We start from the raw sequence: 16,587 nt of genomic DNA, 5'->3' as shown, positions 1-16,587 counted from the left end.
TGCGTTAGCAGGTGATTAAGTCGCGCACCTCGGTGAAGGTGAAGGTCATAAGACATACTTTTAGGAAGCTACTTAAAAGTATTGATCTATTTTTGTAAAACAAACTAAAAAGAAAAAAAACAAACTAATGTACACAAAACGAAAATCACTGTATTCACCATGAATTAGAGATTTTAAAAATAATTTAATTTTTACTAACAGAGGTGCCCGGCGTTGCCTGGGTGTTTGGAAAAAAAAAAAAGTGTTAGTAGGCAAGCAGGCTCGAACCCGTAACGCGAAGGTGGAAAAGAAAGTGAAAGAAAAGCTGAGATCTTACCGCTACACTAAGACGTAACAGGAAGTGAAAAGCATTCAAATTTAGTGATGTCAATTAAAATGCTGTATGAAGTGAATAAGTTAAGAATCACACAGGTGCAGAAATGAACGTTGGCTGAAGGCCAGTTAAGCTTTCAGCTTTCTACGGTATTTTGCTTCCCCACGATGTTAGGGAAAACCATCTCCCAACAAAAAGGGGGAGCTCTCCAAATGAATAGCAATTGTCTGATATGAAGGGTTTCCCCAACACTGATCAAAGCTAATTACCTTTCTGGAGGTCCCGGCCAAAAAGCCAGGTGCTGCTGTTTGTTTCGGTTAGTTTCGCTTTATTTATACGAAAAAGACGAATAAACACGCAAAAGGACAGAATCGAAGGAATTTTTTAAAAGTCAATAAAAATAGATATAGAAACGACGTCTGTTCGCAAATCGTAGATATTATAATCTAGGAAGTATAAGGAAATTTCTAAATGTAACCTTGTCGAATACTCCGGCGAAAAAAGCTTTTCATTGACATACAAAAACGCACATGGCCGTTTTGCCTTTTATATATATATATATAAACTAGCGGGGTGCCCAGATGTTTGTAGGTGTGGGTGTTGGGGGGGGGGTAGATCAAAACAAAAATAATAAGCGAAGTAATAATCCTGTTTAGATATTTAAAAAACGAACAAAAAAATAACAGCGAAAAAAGTTTTCGGAGGGTGATAGGCTCGAACCTGAAACCTTGAGGTTAATAGTCTGATGACAGAGCATGACTTGAGAACGGTCGAAAATAAGCATTTAAAAACCCAGGTGGTTGAACGTCAATGTATGGTTTTCTAGGTCAAATATCACGCCATAGCAGTAATAGAGAAAACGAATTCACAGCGCGAATTTTGTAAAATAAAAATTGCTGAAATAAAAAGATATTTACAACGTCATTTTGTAAATCGTAGATATTAGAATCTAAGGAGTATATAAAAAGTTCTAAAACATAGAACCCCCCCAGAGAACTCGCTCCAAAAAAGCCTTTACCGGACATACAGAAAAAATCCACACACAAACACAAACACACACACACTAACACACATTTTGCCTTTTATATATATAGATTACAGAAAATATGACATAATAACAATCAGAAATCAAGTTAAAAATATTTTACAAAATCAAATTATGAACAAAATAAAGAGAAATGCAATTTTAAAAAAAATCCTTTTGAGATGAGGATAGAGGCATTGAATCGCTATGGTTCCAGGTGAGCATTGTCTAAAGATAACGGTTTCAATCCTACTCCAGCAGGATTAGTTGGCCAAAACGTGTGGTCAAACAAAAACTAAGAAGATGAGGATAACAGTCCACAAAAAGAATGAATGTACAAAGAGAAACGTTTGTGATAATTTTGACACAATTTGTGATGTTTGTTACATATGCAACTTATTTTACAAAAGATGAAGATAATACTTGTTTCTTCATGATATTATACATATTGCATTTATTTTACTAATTCATTTTTTTTAAATAATCTCTATATATAATAAAATGATAACATTTTACCCCCTAACTATCAACACGATAGAAAACAAAATAGTCCATTTCTACACAAATCTTCTGCACTCACTGTTCAAACCTAATAGTGCAGGGTGTTTTTGCACAATAATACACACACAGTAGGTTTTAATCATCAAATAGACCATTAAAACATTTCTTTATGGGTTATTGCCTTCCATACAAACATAAAGCTTACATTACCTATTGTTTTTATTTGTATTATGGTTTATACTTTCCATGTTACTGCTTTAAATATTACTATTAATAGTTCTATTATTGTTATTAAGCCGTATTCTTATTTTTTTGATAACCGACTTTATGGCTTCAATACTTTTTTGTTATTGCTTTTTTATTACTATTAATACTTCTATTATAATGCTATCAGTATTCTTATTGCTTTCAATTTTTGCATCATTTTTTTTCCAAAATTAGAAAAACATCATTTACATCTGATATTACCTTTTTCAATGAATCATTTTATCTTAATGTTGCCACAAATCTTTTTGACATTGACAATTTTTCAAAATTTAAAAATGTTAAATTTAATTCTTTTATTCTGTGCTTGCTTCCAATTTTGTCAGTTTTTCTAAAAATTACAAAAAAAATAAATAAATAAATAAAAAAATTGTTTAAATCTGATACACCTTTTTCAGTGGATCATTTCTCTGAATATCCCTATAAATTTTTTTCATATTGACAATTATCCAAAATGTCGAAATCTTTTCAATAAAATGAACTGTATTTGCAGTCTCCTAATTGCTGTTTTAGTTTCATCACAAAAAACTTTTAAACAATGATAAACTTTCTATAGCTCAACAGGTTGTGGTTATTCATTCTTTCCTTTTTTTTTTTTTTTTTTTTCAAACTGTTATCATCATCTTCATAAATTGCTGAGGATAAGTTATAAGACAGGTGTGTATATATATATATATATATATATATATATATATATATATACACACACACACATACCTGAAGAAGGTTGGAGATTACACTGACCGGAACGTTATGAACATAACACTCAAGATGAGAACAGTAGTTCAATTAATTTAAATGTGAATTAAAATGTACTGTTTAAAAAAAAAATTAAATTGTCAAACTTGAGAATCTACATGGAAGTTTGAATGGAATCTTATTTAATCCATAGGTGTAACATGCTCTCGCTCTGTCAGCCACAACCTTGCACAAGGACCTGTAGTGTAATGCATTAAGTCCTTGGAAAAATTCTGGAAGTTGAAAGTTCAAGAATCAGTTTGGTGATACTTGAAATATAATTGGGAATTACTTAGGACTTGTACTCTATCATTATAAACCTAAAGAAAGTCAGAGATTATATTGGTTGAAACTTGTGAAAATAACACTCAAGATGAGAACAGTAGTCCAAATAATCCAAATATGAATTATCAGTGCTTATATAAAAAATTCAGAGACCTAGAATATTTTAACCTTTTCATTTTTGCTTTAAAAATCGTTAAAACTATTGTCTTTATGTAAAGAGAATGCTCCAACTTTACTTTTGTGTCAAAAAATTTAGTACGATAAAAGTCAAAAATTTTTTGGATACAAGACCAGTACAAAACACACACACACACACACACACACACACACACACACACACACACACACACACACACACACACACACACAATAGCAATTAAAACACGGGTCGGCAACATACGACCCAAGATATTTGGACCAGCTCAAGAACATAATTACCAATGACTATTTTAACATGAGACAAATCTTTTGAATTGAACAAAAAGCTTGCTGTTATATTCCTCTGATCCAACCAATCAAATTTCAATATTATGACCACAAAAGCATGCTCAAAACCCAATCACATCCATTTCTGCATAAAAAATAAACATAAAAAAATGAGAGCTGATTTCACCGACTGACCAGCGACAGACAAAGTAAAGACAGCTTCAAAGAGACAATATTGTCTCTGTTGACTTTTGTATTCCTCCAATAGCAACCTACCATCTCTTAGCACTACCACGTACCCTATATAAATTGCTGGAATCTTTCAATAGGCCATATTTTTATCTTTTACCTCTTCCCAAACATGAGTATTTCACTTATTTTTTGCATGCTGCCTGATTCAGCACTAGTTGCATATCAAGCTTATTATGTATTTACTTATTAAAAAAGAAATAAATTCAAGCTTACTGAGAAGGAGCATTGTACTCTTAATTATTTGTGAGAAAATGTGGGGTCTTCAAATAATTCACTAAAATAACAACATATCTTATTTTTTTAGCATTTATAGTGACGCATTTGAATCAGCTTATGAGATTTATAAGGATATTGTTGCCTTGGAAAAAATAACATTCGTTGTGGAAACATCAACTTTGAAATAAAAATCATGCTCATTTCACATCATTTCAAGCAAAGAAACCACAGGATTCGGAATTTTTTGTGAATGTTGTAAATCAGGATTTGTGAAATGCTCACTTTTGTCTGCAGAAAAATGATTCCAAAGTGTTTGCTACACCCTTTGATATGCAGGTGGAGATAGTATCAGAATGTTTTCAAATGAAATTAATAGAAATGTAGTGTGACGATCATTTAAGATCAACATTTAATTTCAAAGATATTTCATTGATTTTTACGCAAAATATATTTTTCCAAGTGGAAAGTATTTCAAGTTAGTGACCATGCAAAAAAGATGGCATCTTTGTATGTAATCTCCAACCTTCTTCCGGTATTTCGAATAGAATCTTTTATTTAATCCATGGGCGTAACATGCTCTCGCTCTGTCAGCTACATCATATTCATATCAATATGAACAACTTTTCAAAATTGAAGCAAACCAAGAACAATTTCAAACAAATTGATTACTATCTTGATATCTTGCTTTTAGCATCAACAAATTTGAAACCAAATATTGAGAAACTCTCAATTAATAAAAATCACTAAATTTCCCATTAATTCTTTAGTTGTTGGTGTTGGTATATATGTTGCGTTTTCGTGTTTGGTTCATTTAGGGTACAATTTTTAATGATAGTTTCAAACTCGTATACATCATAATTTCATCCATTTGACTTCAGTTGATTTTTCCACTTTAAACTATTTTGACATTCCTTGAAGAAACCTTATTTTTGTTAGGTGTTTTTTATTTTATATTTTCTTTGGTTTATCAATGTTTATCTTTATTATGATTTAAAGTATTAAGGTTAACAGGAGTCTGCATATGTAGTTTTTTTTAATTTTTTTTTTTATTTCTCATTAATAGTTTTCATTCAGCCCATGTACGCCTTTAACACAATCCGGCCCACTGGGTCGAATGAGTTATTGAACCATGAAATTAAAACATTGAATTAAACACATTAAAAATTAAATTAGAGTTTTATTTCAACATTCAATTTTATCCAAAACTTTGCCAAACAGTCGACTAAATCAACAAAAAAAAAATCCAGTGCTCTCTATTCTACAATTAAACTTTTAAAAGACATTTGTTGTAGAGCTTAAAAAAAACAAAAAAAAAAAAAACAATTTTGAAAATTATTACATTAATTTTACTCAATATAAATTATGAAATTAACTTCAATAATAGATAACATTGTTAATAAATTACATTTATTATTATTATTATTATTATTATTATTATTATTATTCATTAGGAGTTTTCAAACAGATCACTATCAAAAATTTCTCTTTGAGAAGAATCTGGTTTTCCCTGGAGTTTGAGTGACAACAAGTTACACTTCATGTTCTTTTGTTTTTTAAGGAGGACAGTCAACAAATAACATTAAATGCTGACATAAAATTTTAATTTATTTTTCAAAGTGTTCTGTTTTTTATGAACCAAAAATATTTTGAATGCTTTAACATTTTATTGCATACAAATAAACTTTTGACACAAAAAATAAACATTTAACATTCTTTTGATAAACAAATTAAAATAAGCTTTAACAGAATTTAACGAATTTAAAAGCAAAAATTTAGCTAAAAAACATTGATATTTCTTTAATAACAAAAATGCAGCTGTTTTCTTTTTGAAAATGTGTCAGAATTTTACATAAAAAAGTTTCTATTTTGTATACGTTCTAAAATAATGTCCAGACAAAAAGTGTAATTTACAACGAGGATCCATTTAATCCAACATTTAATCCAACATTCAGACCAACATTTAGACGAATATCAAATCTTTACTCTTAAAATCGAACAGATATTCATTACAACAAAATACATGTTTTTAAATCATGTTATGAAGAACAAGTGACGCATGCAAGTTAAAATATTCTATTGTGGTTACTATTATCAAAAAGCGTTGGATTCATAATCAAATTTAAATAAAACAAGTGAAGCCATCCATGGTTCCCCATGATTGCACAATGAACGAGGCGTAAAAAATGACTAAGTTCAGCATTTGCCCCCTCCCCATTTAACCCGAAAAGTCCCTAGGGGACGTCAAATCCTGGTGTTAATGAACAAACGGTGCAGTTTTAAGCCTTAACGTATGTAAATTTGAGTTCTGCACTATGCAAAAAAGAAAAAAAAAAGAAATGACTAAGTCCATCATTTGTTCCTCCCATTTTTAGCCCCAAAAGTCCCCAAGGCCATAACATATTTAAATTTCAGTTCAGCACCATGCAAAACTGCTAAATAGACATACACAGAAAATTTTGGAAAAATATGGTAAAGTAGTCCCAAAAATGGAGTGTTTTTATTAGCCCTAAAAGAGGCCCTGGGGCACACCTAAGTGTTATCGTGAAGTATAGACAAACAAACTTTTCGGAAAGTTTTATGAAAATCAAAGGTATCAATTTTTTTTAATAAGCACAAAAGTGTCAATTTTAGCCATTTTAACCCGAAAGGCACTCTTGAGGGTGGGGGGGTTAATCGCAGTTTTCCCGGAAAATCTGTTCTGTTTCTTTTTTACTCGTACTATGTTTAATGTTTGTGCAAAATTTCCAAAAATTTCAAGATGTAGTTATTGAAAAAAATGCATACAGACGAACGGAAAGACTGACAAGGGTGAATTTACAGGTCCACCCTCCTTTCGTCGGGGGACCAAAAATTATTTTTATATTAAAATATATGTACAGTTTTTTGTGAACAAATTTTAAAAAAATATTTGGTAACATGAAACCTTGTTTATACTTATAACTTTTTAGTATGGTAGAGAGAGAGAGAGAGAGAGAGAGAGAGACCACCTTCTTTGCAGCAGACTTTGCAATGTCCTTAATGTATTTGTTTCAACTCCTGCTGCCTGTGAATGTTAAGCTGAGGAGTTCGAGAAGCTCTCAGGTAGGGTGTTACTGGTTGAGAATGTTTTTTTTTGTAATTGTTGAAGGAAAGAAGCTTAGTCTTAGTAGCAGTAAATGTTGCCTTCCATTCATGGCTCCATTCCACTACAGTCTGAAGGTTGTTTTTTTTTTTATTTACATTTACTTCAAAATTATTAAATTGTCAAATTTTGATGGTAAAAAGTAAAAATTTCTTTTAAAGATTCAATTCAATTGTTATCTGATATTCAGCCATGTTAGCACCGAGTGCAACTAATAGAATACCAAAAACATTATTCGTCCCGCTTCAGAGAATAAATGTGGATGCAGATGTATTGACATTCACTGGCGCTCATTGGCTAATCGAGCGAATTTAATTAGTCAGTGAGATTAAAGACTATTTTGATATCAAAGATTAGTCTGAAGATTTCTCCTGGAGAATTAAACATTTCCGTGTGACTTACTTGCCAAAATTATATTTTCATGCTACTTTTTTTTTTTTTATGGGAGTCACCACTTATCAAGGCTAAGGGTTAATGAGTGTAAGGCAGTCACTGAAACAACAGCATATTAGTGGAAATGGGGTAGAAATTAATTATTTATGGGGGTACTCAAAAAAACTTGTTTACATTCAACTATAAAGAGGAGTTTAAATGCCAGGCCATGAAGGGTGCTATCAGACATTGCGATTGGGGTTTGGAAAGATTTCCTCTTGTATTTATATAAGCTTCCATTTGACTTGCAGGACGAATCAATCTTTTCAGACTTGAAGGGGTGGAGTTGAGGGAGGTTAATGATGAGAACAATGGAATGATGGAAAACAAGGGAAGAAAAAGAAATGATTATCAAAGATAATACTTACTGAATTCGAATTCATAGACAACAAAAAAAAAAAGGAAAAAAAAAAGAAAAAAGTTTTAATCGTATTTTTGATGACAGATCTGTTGCAGGTGAGTAAAATTTCCTTCGAGATCAGTAGAAAATCTGCAAAATGAAGAAAAAAAATTAAATATTGAATAAAAAAATAAATTAAAAAAAATAATTAAATATTGAATAAAAAATGAATTAAAAAAAAAAAATTAAATATTGAATAAAAAATAAATTTTAAAAATAAATTCTGTTGATTTTGTATTATTTGGATTTTTCGGACTACTCTGACTAGAATGTTCTTTTCTGTCAATGTAACCTCAGACCTTCTTCAGATGTATCTTGCCAAACTTGGGAATCAGCACAGAATTTCGAACAGAACCTTTTATTTGATTCACACAGGTAACATGTCCTTCTTTCATCAGCCATGACTCGGTAGAAGTCCTAAGTAATCTGTAATTGTATTTATTAGTGTTGCCCGCACTAAGGCTTGAACCTCCAATTCAAGAAGAGTGTAATTTTACGACTGAATAGACAACATTCAAAAATACAATTGCATATTACTTGGAACTTATACGTGGTCATGGCTGATGGAACGAGAACATGCTATCCCCAGGGATTGAATAAAGGTTTCCGTTCAAAATTCTAAGCAGATACTCAAGTTCAACAAGATTCACCGGAAGTAGTTCAGAAGTTACATGCACCGAAACGTAAAAATAAAGCGCAAGATGAAAACAGCAGTCTGAATAAGCCAAATAGGAATAATAAAATTATCAGAAAACTCAACCTGTGTATTTTGCTCATGACTATGTGACGTACATATTGAATTTAGATTTTTATTTATTTTAAAATTTAAAATATTTAAATTTAAAATTCTGTTTAATAAATCATGAAATTAAATTTGCCTAAATTCATTTTCGTTTCTTCATGGACAAGCCATCTTTATCTTTTGTCAATAGTCGGCAAAAAAAAAAAAAAAAATGGAGATACTTTGTTACGCTTCAAAATTTGCAAAGTCATTTGAAAGCATTAAAAATTGTCATATATGAAGTCATTTAAAGTGAACATGAAAATTCTTAGTAAAACATCGTGTATTACAAGAGTTAGAGTTTCTAATCATTTTACAAGAAATTAAACAATAATTAGCTTCAGTTTTATAACAATTTGATTTAATTAAATTATAATTATACTAGCAGGCCGCCCATCACTGCCCAGTCGTAAAATATGCTTGAATATGATATTTTAATTTAAGCAAATTCTGTATTTATTATTTTAGAGCTATCGATTAATATATTGTACCCAATAAATAGTAGTGATTTCAAAAGTTAAAAAAAATATGACTTAGGTGATATCAGAATCGAAAGCAAAATGTATAGATCTCCAGCGTTATTCATTATCATTTGAGCTAAGTACATATATGCATATCAAAATTTGAAAGTAACATTAAATGTATAGTTTACGCATGTGTAGAAAATATGTTTAATCGACTTACGCCTGCCAAGTTTCAAGTTTTCAATTCTGGCTGGCTAAAAAACAAATCAAATTTATTCTGCAAATCCCCTACATATCAAATTTAAAGCCTGTCAACCAAAAATTGACAGTTTTGTAGAGATCATTCTGCACACACACAGAGGCAAGATCACTAATATATATATATATATATATATATATATATATATATATATATATATATATATATATACACACTAGCAGGCCACCCGGCATGGCCTGGTCATAAAATATGCTTATGATATTTTAATTAATGCAGATTTTGTATTTATTATATTATATTGGACCCAACATATAGTAATGAATTAAAAAGTTCTAAAAAAAAAAAAAAAAAAAAGACTCGTGTGCCACCGAGAATCAAAACAAAAACGTTTAGCTTACGATTTACTTTTTCCTTTGATGTTAATGCCTGACCTATGAAGACATGTTTGGTGCAAGGCTAAAAATTAAAACATGAACCAACAGCTACTACGTTACGCATGCATATTCGTAATGATGTCGTTCAGCCTTCACTTGGCAAATTCCATTTCTTTAATTTTCACTTTTGTACCAATTTTTCCAGGCTAAAACCCAAATATAAAGTTTTGCATAGTTCCATTACCATGTATATTAAGTTTCATGTCTGTAGACCAAAAACTGACGGGAGTTTGGTAAGCAAAATATATACATATACATAAATATATATGGAAAGAGGTTTGTGCTTACTATAACCTTTTTATGTAAATATTACGCAAGTATAAATCATGTAGACAATCTGCATGAATATAATTACATGTAATAACTAATGATCATCCCATAATAAAACGGAAAAAAAAAACTAATAGAGAATGAAATTAAAATGAGCGCTTAAAAAAATATGCAAATTAGCTAGATCTTTGATATTGAATGCAATTCCACAATCCATGTATAACAAAGTTGTATTTTCTTAAGTAAATAGAAAAAAAAAAGGTTTTTAACATGAATATCAATGCACAAAAACAAAACAAATTTATAGGAGTATAGATATATAAAAACAAATTTACATGGTCGCGACACTGGACATGCTAATGTTTCGGACAAATGGTCAATTAAAAAAAAAAATAAAAAATCAAGCATGAGGACTGATTTTTTTTTCTGTGGAAAGTAACCATTTATTAAGTTGCCTGACAAGGAATTCTGAAGCATTAGCATGTCAAGTGTCATGATGTAAATTTGTTTGTATTAATAAAAATATATCTTGCTTTTTTATTGAGCACTATTTATAACATTGTTAAATTCATTAGTTATCACTCTTGAATACCTTTCACCTAGTATATATATATATATATATATATATATATATATATATATATATATATATATATATATATATATATATAAAATTTAACTTTCAAAATAAAAATAAAAAATAGCAAAATTTGCTATGATTAACTTATCTTTATTTTATTCACCTCTCTAGGAAGTTAGACATAAGCTCAAGTGTGGGTTTGATGAAAATGTTTTTGTGGTACGAACTGGATTTGAACTTGGAACACTCAGCTTATCAGTCCGTATCGTTAACCACTTAGCCACCGTCATCCCATATCTCATTTTCATGTATCTAGGCATCCATCTATGGATGAGTGGATGAGATAGCTGCTGTTTAATACCAATGGAAACATTTTTTTTTCACTTACATACATAGATAGGTAGGTAAATATAAATACACAGACATTGTGCTTTTGAATTAAATAACTTCGTAGAGTTACCCCCCCCCCCACTTTTTCGGAAAGGGGGTGAGAAATAGATGAAGCAAAGTAACTAAATAGGAAGAGAAAGTTGCAAGAGTGATTTTTGCATTTTGACTAGAAAAGAAAAGAAAAAAACAAAGGAAGCAAACCTCCTCAAAAGTATAGTGCAACGGATGCAAAAAAAAAAAAAAAAAAAAAAAAAGCAAATAATATGTATGAGGGAAAAAAGCCTTAATTAACAGACTTTGTGCCAATTAGAAATATTATTTACGTTGACGAAGGAAAGAGAGCTATAGAAGGAGAAAAAAAAAATAGTTTTGTTTGCAGTCTGCAATGAGGTGGCAGATAACAAAACGTAGCCTCTATTTGTACCTATTTACTATGCCTCCCCACGTGACAGAGTTAGACACCAGGGTCGTTTTTTAACGTGGAGAAAAGGTACAAAAATAAAAATTGTCTCAGTCGTGAAGGATTTCTCCTCCACCGAAAGAGAACAAGAAATAGAAGTGCAGCATCTGAAGAACAGATGGTATTTATTTGCTCCCCCACCGAGCAAATTAGGCACAAAGCCGATTTTTAATGTGAGGAGTGAAGGGAGGGGGGAGGGGAAAAGGGGACCAGCTCCCGAGAGGTGGGAAATGGGAGCTGGTTAAAGGTCAGGCATGTGGGGTTGCCCCCACATCTGGTCTTTGCTAGTTATAGCTAGTCCTAGCTAGTCATAGCTTGCAGCATCTGAAGAACAGATACTACACTTTGATCTTGTCCTGAAGGCCAAATGTTGATACCTCAGATCGATTATCAAGTAATTATATATATATATATATATATATATATATATATATATATAGTGTGTGTGTTTTGGCTACATATGCACATACATGTTTCTACTGCAATTTCTTTAGAAACGCGACATCCTCCTCCGGCCATATTTTTTAACACTGAAACCAGATTCTAAATAGTTATTCTCTTATACAAAATTTTTGTTATTTGAAAAGGAATCGAAAATTACTATAAAGAAAACGAAAGAAACAACAAAATAGCGGGTGGGAGAGTAGAATAAAAAAGGTTGAAGGTAATGTGGAGCACTACAGAATTACAGCAGAAACATGTATGCACATATGTAGCCGATAATGTTCAAATAGATAAACATACTATTATTATGCTCTGCCTGCCATCGGGCATTTTTTTGATAAACACTGGAGTTCCAGAGAACACACATTTAGTAAACTACAGCAATAACAGAAAATTTATTAATAAATAAGATATTATGAATCCCTACGGTGTATTAAATACAGCAAATAAAATTAATTAAGCTCTATGGTAAATACATTTATGCAAAACAGTTTATATATTCAAGTTTTATTGTGATATAATAAGGATTTTCTGAAATGTGTACTTATGGATAAATATTGTTAAGTGTTGATTTTTAGAGCATGATTACAAAATACTAATTATGTCGTAAATTTCATATTTTACTAAACTAATACTCATATATATATATATATATTAGACATATATTATTACTCCAAGTAGATCTAGTATAGAATTTAATATAGGCACCGCCAAAAATGGCCGCAAAATCAAGTTGTTGTTGTTTTTTAAAGCTAAATTACATTTATTAAAATCCATTATTTCTGAGTAACTTTTTTTTTCCAGAATGATAAAACCCTGAATTTTATCATATAGAAAACAGAATAATGTAAAACTTTTTCTACTATTTTTAATTAAATTTTAAATGTTAAATTTTCCCAAAAAGTTAACAATTGACATTTTTTGTCTTGCACAAAAAACGTACTTAAATATTAAAAAAAAAGGGTTTTTGAAATAATTTATTTATTTATTTATTGTCTAACTAAGATTTAGGATGATTTTCTAAGAGAATATGCAAAAATATTATAATATAAGTACCTGAATTTCAAATAATTCCACTTATTCATATAGGTAACCAAATATTTCGCGTCGACGTAGAGTTCAGATCGACTCTGTTTACGTTTTCTTTTGATAAGAAGAAAACTATGGAAGACCAAACAGGCCAAAAAAACTTATTTTTCAGTGACGAAAATTTCAATGTATTATTAAGCTGAGGCTGGCCAGTACCAGATGGGTGACCATTTGTATGAGTTTGGTTTTTAATGTGTATGTGTGTGGGGGCCAGGCTCCCTAAAATGGGGGGGGGCAATTTAAAGCAGAATAAAAAAAAATTATTTCAGCGTGTTTGGTCCACCGTAGTCGAAAGGCGGCAAACGTTTTCAAACGGGATCGAAAAAATGATGCTATTTTTAACACAAAGGGCACAATATTTATCGAATTTTTTTTTTTTGTATCGATTATTCAAAGCATGCCCTGTTTAATAATGGTCATGCATTATTCGGCTCGCTAAAAAAAATTGTTAATTTATTTATCAAAAATTTTAAAATGGCTTTTTTCGTATAAATATTAAATTTTTTTTTTTTTTTGCTTAACTTAAATTAATTATTTTACTTAACATATTCACCGAATTTCACACTTCAAAACTCAAAAGCGGGATAATTAAACACAATCGAAGTTCTGATATTCAGACGTCAAAATAAGGTATGCAAACAATTTTTTTTTTTTTTTTTTTAATCTATAATTCTGTCCCTTACAACAACACAATATGTTTTGTTCAGTTTCAGATGATTATTTTAAGCATATTTGTTCCCACTTCAAAACAAGGGGGGGTTTTGTAAGCAAAAAAATATATATAAATATCGTTTATGAAAAATAAGTACACTGTTATAAAGTTCATTCTTCTCCTAATAATCGCTGAAAATTTCGTATTGATCGGATAATTACCTGATTTTTGGTAGATTTTTAAAAAGACGGTCCGTCAAAAAGTACTGACCTGCCCCCCCCCCCCAGTTTTGGCGGTGCCTAATTTAATACAATATAGGAACACACACACACACACACGTTTATTAAAACCCTGATTGTTCTGAAAATAAATTTTAAAAACTCTGAATCTTCAAATCTTTCCCTCCCTAAACTTAACTAAAATTCGATAACTACCCAATAAATATATTACATCTTCCCGTTTATTTGACAACCTTTATTTTTATAATAATAAATCTATAATTATTATCGCTTTCATTTATATAAAAAGATCTTATATTAATTTTATTGGACACATGTATTTACCTTTTGAACTGGGCGTATCTTTGCCCTATTTGCCCCTACCACCACTATCGTAGCTGGAGACCACAGAAACTAACCGAATTATGACTTTGTTGACACACGCAAATTACTGCTGCTTTCTCTTGACACGGTTTAGACATAATTTTCTTCGTTATTTATCCACTTCTGTCTCTCCAACTCAGCTATATTTTCCCTTTTCTTTGTTTACTTTTACGTTTTTACTTTATTTTATATTTTTTATTTTATATGCTATTAATTTTTTTCTCCCCTTTTAACAATTTCCTCTCTTCATTTTAATTCTTTTTAATTTCTTTCCGTCTATTCTTAATTTCAATTATAATTATAAATATAATCTATATTTCTCCCCGCATCCCTTTTCTTTTCTCTCACTCTTCCCTCTTTATCCAGCACTTCAACTCAGTTTTTTGAGGTTGAAATAATAACATATTTAGCTGTACTAAAGTATTGAGCACTTTTTCCGTTTTTTTTTTTTTTTTTTTTTTTTTTTACCATATATATATATATACACACACCTTAATGGATAAAATAATGGGTTCTGTTTAAAATTCTGTAAAAATTACAGAATTTGAAGACATGTGCCAGTTACATAGGCCATAATAAATTTAATACAATATGGGAACTATTAATCATAAATGAGATAACCATTAAAAACAATATATATATATACACACGTGTGTGTGTGTGTGTGTGTGTGTGTGTGTGTGTGTGTGTGTGTGTGTGTGTGTGTGTGTGTGTGTGTGTGTGTGTGTGTGTGTGTGTGTGTGTGTGTGTGTGTGTGTGTGTGTGTGTGTGTGTGTGTGTGTGTGTGTGTGTGTGTGTGTGTGTGTGTGTGTGTGTGTGTGTGTGTGTGTGTGTGTGTGTGTGTGTGTGTGTGTGTGTGTGTGTGTGTGTGTGTGTGTGTGTGTGTGTGTGTGTGTGTGTGTGTGTGTGTGTGTGTGGATACGAGAGGCATTCCAAAAGTAATGCTTTCTATTTTTTTTTATTCCGCCCAAATGAATTAAAGGGGATTGCAAATTGCACTGTTATAATGACTGAACTTTCATGACCTGAAAGTTTCATCTCTCTTGTGCAGACATTGATGGTGAGAGACTAATAAAGCAACCCCTGTCATGGATGTGCATCAGAAGCAGAGATGCATTATTGCATTCCTGGCAAATGTGCATTGAAAATAGTGGTAACTATGTAGAGAAATAAATTCTGGAGCACAAAAGGTCGCTTGTTTTAATGGTACCACAGCAGTCTTCCTAGCTCTTCAACCTTTTGAGTTAAAAAAAGGTAGGAAGCTTTACTTTTGGAATGGCTCTCGTATATTAAGTAGTAATCTTTAGTGATAAGTAGCATGACTACAAAAATACATTCTAGGTTCCTAATATTCATACTAGAATTGTTTGCAAAGAGTCCTGGAGTAATAGATAGTGCTAAAATATGCAAGCAAATGAAGATTAAAAACTAAAATCAGTTCAAAGTCAGTTTTCTGAAGGCTGAAGGATCAATTCTCAGTCTGATTGATAATACAAATACAAGTATAAATTACTTACATGAATGACAAAAGGTTGATTAAATAAAGGGTTCCATTTGAACTTCCGTCCTCAGTTTGACAGAAAAATTCCCAAGTTTAACAAGATACATCTATAGAAGCTCAGAGGTTATATTGGCCGAAACTTTGCGAGAATAGCATACAAATATAGTAGTTTGAATGATTCAAATAAACATTTTACAGATTCTGCAGTTTCATGGCCGTGAAAAAAAGAAGTTATTTTAAGCTGACCGATTATGGGAGGCTTAATTGTTTATTTAATTACAACTTCATATTACTAGTTGATAAACTAATTTGTTTATTTTATAGTTTTAAAATCAGGGGTAAAAGCTTAAAGTTTTATTTACTTCTTGTAGTTTTAATTCGTATTGAATGAAGTTAAGTATTATAAATTTGTTAATTGCATATTAAAGATGCATTAATGTTATTAAAGGATTCATATCTTATTTATCTTTGGAGGGTGTTTATGTTTAAGTATAAAACGAGTTATTTATATGGATTACATATACCACTTCCCTAGATGAGTTCATAATTAAAGGATACTCTAACCTAACATCTAAATCTGACCACCAAGATCGCCATGGGCATGGAATATTTGCCTACATTAAAGACGGCTTTCTGTTTGGTAGGGATATCTCCAGAGAAGACCCTAATTTACCTTATATGCGCTTCCAAGTTGCACTTGCTTACACCACTGCATTTATATTTGCCCT

General features: G+C 30.9%; 1 protein-coding gene across 4 annotated transcripts in view; it reads right to left on the bottom strand.

Moving 5' to 3' along the window:
* The window catches only part of LOC145247418 (uncharacterized), a 226,428-nt gene that overhangs the window by 61,138 nt on the left and 148,703 nt on the right, over positions 1 to 16,587 (bottom strand). For all 4 annotated transcript variants that reach the window (XM_080109176.1, XM_080109177.1, XM_080109172.1 and 1 more), the window contains exon 2: positions 7,941 to 8,062. The gene's annotated coding sequence lies outside the window, so the exon portion shown is untranslated. The remainder of the gene's footprint in view (positions 1 to 7,940; positions 8,063 to 16,587) is intronic.

Source organism: Euprymna scolopes, chromosome 25 (genome assembly GCF_053919585.1).
Source record: "Euprymna scolopes isolate OS-2025 chromosome 25, ASM5391958v1, whole genome shotgun sequence".
Classification (NCBI taxonomy): Eukaryota; Metazoa; Mollusca; class Cephalopoda; order Sepiida; family Sepiolidae; genus Euprymna; species Euprymna scolopes.
Note: the sequence above shows the minus strand (reverse complement) of the source record. Positions and strands in the feature narration are given on the sequence as shown.